This window comes from Chinchilla lanigera, unplaced genomic scaffold (assembly GCF_000276665.1).
Source record: "Chinchilla lanigera isolate Chin_1 unplaced genomic scaffold, ChiLan1.0 scaffold00041, whole genome shotgun sequence".
NCBI lineage: Eukaryota > Metazoa > Chordata > Mammalia > Rodentia > Chinchillidae > Chinchilla > Chinchilla lanigera.
Genome location: NW_004955442.1, coordinates 14,636,692 through 14,641,277, shown reverse-complemented (window position 1 = coordinate 14,641,277; position 4,586 = coordinate 14,636,692). Strand labels below are relative to the sequence as shown.

The following is a 4,586-nucleotide window of genomic DNA, read 5'->3' as shown; positions in this document are numbered from 1 at the left end:
AAAAAAAGGGGCTGGGGATTTAGCTCAGCGGCACAAGTGCCTGCCTGGCAAGTGTAAGGTCGTGAGTTTGATTCCCGGTACCGGAAACCCCCCCCCCAAAAAAAGGATGAAGAATAGATGGAAAGGGGACGAAGGGATAGGTCTCTTACAATAGGGAAGTGGTCCAAGGGAACAAAGGTGAGGGGTGAGGAGGCGGGGAAGGGGAAATAAGAATAAAGATATGCCCGGTACAGGAACCTAATAACCCCAATTAGTGTAAACACTGTGTGCCATAACACGAGCTATGACAAATAATACCAACAAGTATGAAAAGGGGGATAGGGGAGCCAGAGGAGGAGGAGCAGGGAGGGGGAGGAAAGGGGAAGGGGATTTTTTAAAAAATGGAAACAAGCTGTATGAAGGTTGATCAATTGTATCAATCTGAGTAAGAGAAGCTCAACTAAATTGGCTGAAAAAAAAAAAATTGGCTCAGCAATTCCACACCCTAGGATGTGGAAAACTTACCCTAGGGCGGCTCATCACCTGGATGGTATAAAGGGGAAATGAAGAAGACAGACTTGCTTCTATGTCTTTCTATCTTTTCTTTGTTTCTTTGTTTCTTTCTTTCTTTCTTTCTTTTTTTTTTTTTTTTGGTCTTTTTGAGACAGGGTCCTCGAGAGGCAGTTCAGGCCGGCCTTCAGCTCACTTTGTAGGCAAGGATCCTGCCTCAGCCTCCTGAGTGCTGGGATTAGAGGCATGCAGCGCCACCCCCGGCTTTTGCTTGTTTCTTCAGAGGAGCTCTAGTCTTTGCCTTCACTTTGGACTCATCTCTTGGCTTCCAGCACAGATTCTTTGGCGTCCAGCATAGACTCTTCAGCCTTCCATAGCAGATCTGTCGGCCTCCTGATATGGACTCACATGGGACACTGCGGTGAGCTCCAGACCTTCAGCTGGATCCTTTGGTCTCCAGTGTGCAAACAGACCCTCTATACTCTTCTTCATCTGACTCTGTGGGTGGCCATTGGAAGACAATCTTGTAAATTCTTTTTTTTTTTAATTTGTCTTTTTTTAGACAGGGTCTCACTACACAGTTCAGGCTGGCCTTGAGCTCACTTTGTAGCCCAGGCTGGTCTCAAACTCACAACAATCCTCCTGCCTCAGCCTCCCAAGTGCTGGGATTACAGGTGTGCGCCACCACGCCCAGCTTGTAAATTCTTATATATTTGTATATCCTGTGTTGTATGTATTTCTCTAGTAAACACTGACTGATACAAACTGTAATCTGTACATGTTACCACTCTCCAAGATGACTGTAAACTGCATGAATTGCAAACATGTATTAATAAAAAAAGAAAAAGAAAAATTGAAATATATCAAAATTGAAAGCTTTTCCAAGGCAGTTCTGTTTTTCAGGATTGACCTATAGATTTGTTTTTGTTTTGAGATAGGGTTTAACTTGCCCCAGTGGGCTTCAAACTAGCCATACTCCTGCTTCAGCCTCCCAGTTAGCTGGTATTATAGGTGTTGAACATGCCACCTGGCTCTTTAGCCTGTAGATCATTTGAAACACACACACACACACACACACACACATTTTCAAGAAACTCTGAGTCAAGGCATCAAGCTATATGCTGAAGCAGGGAAAATTTTCCAAAATGTGCATGTGCGAAAGGTGAGAGACAGAGGGAATATGTGTTTGAACTGAGAATCATAGGCCGGGTGTAAAGTCCGGCACCTTCAGCCATACTAGGGACTCAGTATTACTTCTTTGGTAGCTGACAGGAGAAGTGGAAGATGTAGCCCAAAGGTTGGGGATCTTCGAGACATGGAGCTCAAGCATGGAGAAAAGTAAGACTCTTCTTCATTTTGTCAGGGCTTTCTGCACCAAGCTGGCTATTCTCACTTAGCCTCAGCAGTGAGAGGAAATACCAGCCTCCCAGGCACTTCCATCCCAGGCCCTCTACAAACCAAGGCCTCAGCCTAGGTGTTCTTGGCCTGTGGCTCCACCTGCCTTTCTTCCCCTCTTGGTGCTGGGCCTTGTGCATATTCATGCTAAGTGGATATTCTGCCAGCCCTGTCTTCCTTGTTTTGATAGCTTCCCTTTGACAGGTAGCAGACGGCAGCTTCCTCGCCTCCTTCAGACAGAATGAGTCACTCTTCGACACTTTGATCTCCCTTTTTAAACTAACACATCTGTCACACTCACAGCAACTCTCTGTTTACCATTTCCTGTCCGCAAGACAGACCATGGGTTGTGACTTACACTCATCCCTACACAGATCACACGTCTGCACAAAGTCCTCAGCACGTCTGCACAAAGATGCCTGGGTCCCATCCTAAAGCAAAGTTTGGATCATATCACCCCCAGCTCAAAATCCTTTCACCTGCTCAACTTCACCTTTGAAACTTCTTCAATTATTCGCATGCAAAACCTTGCAAGGAGGGCTGATGATTATGACACAGAGGAGAAGTTCAGATGAGTACCACTGTCAGTGAAACTGAGGGAGGCTGCTCTTAAATTGGGGGCGCTCTGTTCAGCAGGTAAGTTCCTCCCTCCCCTTTATGCCCTGACTGAACAGCATGTATTTGTCCTGTCCTGGGCCTTAATGAAAAGGAGATGACTATATTCTTTCTCTGGCACCAGATATGGATGTGTTCTTTCTCTACACTGGCTATGGTCTGACTTCAGTGGTATGCTGGTTAAAGTTTATTTTTTGATTTTTGTTTTGAGTTCGAGGTCAGCCTGGGCTACATAGGGAGTTCAAGACCAGCGTGAACTGCAAAGCGAGACCCTGTCTCAAAAGACAAAAAAACAAACAAAACAAAAAAACCCAGAAAAACCCCCAGCTAGTTGTAAAATGTAGCAAAACAATTAGGAAATAATGAATTTTGAGTATTTTCTATCTTTGTTGTTTAGTGTAATTTATTAAATTGTGTAAGTTTAATTTGTCACTAATTACTGTATTTATTATATTTATTTTTTGTGGTACTGAGGCTAAAATCCAGTCTTACACATGCTAAGCAAGTGCCCTACCACTGAGCTACATCTCCTAGGCCCTAAAATAATGTTAACACCTATGTTGCAAAATTCCTGAGATTTAGCCATAGGGTCTAGGTTGCCACTCTCATCGCATCCATGTTTTTGGTATGCCATTCTCATCGGATCCGTGTATTTGTTTTTTCTCTCTGTTGGTACTGGGGAGTGAAACCCAAGGCCTTGCCTATGCTGAGTAAACCCTCTTTCACTGAGCTACAGGTCCAGTACTTTTTTGAATTTTTCTTTCTTTTTTTTTTTTTTTTTTTGTCTTTTTGAGACAGAGTCCCACTATGCAGTTCAAACTGGCCTTGAGCTCACTTTGTAGCCCAGGCTGGCGTCGAGCTCGCAACGATCCTCCTGCCTCAGCCTCCCGAGTTCTGCGATTACAGGCGTGGCCCCTAAATTGCTCAGGCTGGCCTCAAACTCGTAATCTTCCTGCCTCAGCCTCCCGACTAGCTAGGATTAAAGATGCGCGGGAGTTGTTTTGTTTATTGTGGCACTCATTTCCCTCATGATTCACAGAAACTCGAAACTAGAATGGCGAGGGTCAGCCGGTTACAGCGCCTCACCTGGCCACCAGGGGGTGACAGATACCGGCCGACTCGCAGCTGGTGACTCGAGGGAGACCGCGAAGTTCAGCCACTAGGCTTCTTCCGCGTCCTCAAAGACAATGCAGATGCCCTAGACGCATCCCGCATCTGGCGCTAGCAGGGCCATGGGTCGTGGAGGGCCTTTGCTCAACCGAGATCACCGCCCCTGCCTCCAGAACATCCGGGCTCTCTCACTGCAAGGCACTCCCGCCCCCACCCCCCCTCCGGGGCCCGGAGACTGCGCAGGCGCACCTGGGGGGCTTGCATGACCCTCCCTACCCGGCAGCCTTTGCGGCCGGAAGTCGGCTGGCCAGCCTTTCTGTCACCTTCTTGCGCAGCAGCTGGGCTTCCTCTAGCCAGGGATCTGAGCAATATCGTACCTTAATTGGTTGCAGTTAATCATCTGGCAATTAGCTGGTATTTTCTCCTATATGAGACCAGCTGGCTTAGCAAGGAGGGATCAAGGAAGAGAGCTTCCTCCTGAGCCACCTGTAGGCAGCAGTGCCTGGGGAGATGCAGAGGAGAAACCCTAGCTTCCTGCGCGGATGGCCCCAAGGGCAGTGCCCTGCTTGGGCAGAGAAGTGCAGGTTTGGATGAGGAAGCCTGGGCTCTTCTCCTGGATCTCCCATTAACTCTTGGGTGACCCTGAGCAAAGCATTTAACTATCAGGCCTTGGTTTCTTCACAGACTCTGCTGCTGCACTGACATCTATTCCCGTCTTGTTGGCAGATGTTGGTCACCTTTCCCTTGTCAAATGCTGACTTCCAGACAGCATCAAAACAACCACTGATAAGAAAGATGAGTTTGTTGGTTACCAAGTTAAGAGGGAATTATCTCTTGGGAAAGTTTTAAGATGTAGGTGGGAAAGACAGAGTTGGAGTATTGAAGTTTGGGGATCTGGTTTAAAGTGGGTCCTTTAGGGCTGGGGATTTAGCTCAGCGGCAAAAGCGCCTGCCTGGCAAGCGCAAGGTCGTGAGTTC

The 4,586-nt window shown here is 47.1% G+C and overlaps 1 protein-coding gene across 2 annotated transcripts in view; it reads right to left on the bottom strand.

The window, feature by feature from the left end:
* Nucleotides 1–4,539, bottom strand: part of Prss27 (protease, serine 27) — a 20,139-nt gene extending 15,600 nt beyond the window's left edge. The window contains exon 1 of one of the 2 annotated variants that reach the window (XM_005391413.2): nucleotides 3,586–4,539. The gene's annotated coding sequence lies outside the window, so the exon portion shown is untranslated. Of the gene's footprint in view, nucleotides 1–504; nucleotides 542–3,585 lie in introns of those variants that run through there. The other variant, XM_005391415.2, reaches the window with a different exon arrangement.
* Nucleotides 4,540–4,586: the final 47 nt, after the last annotated feature.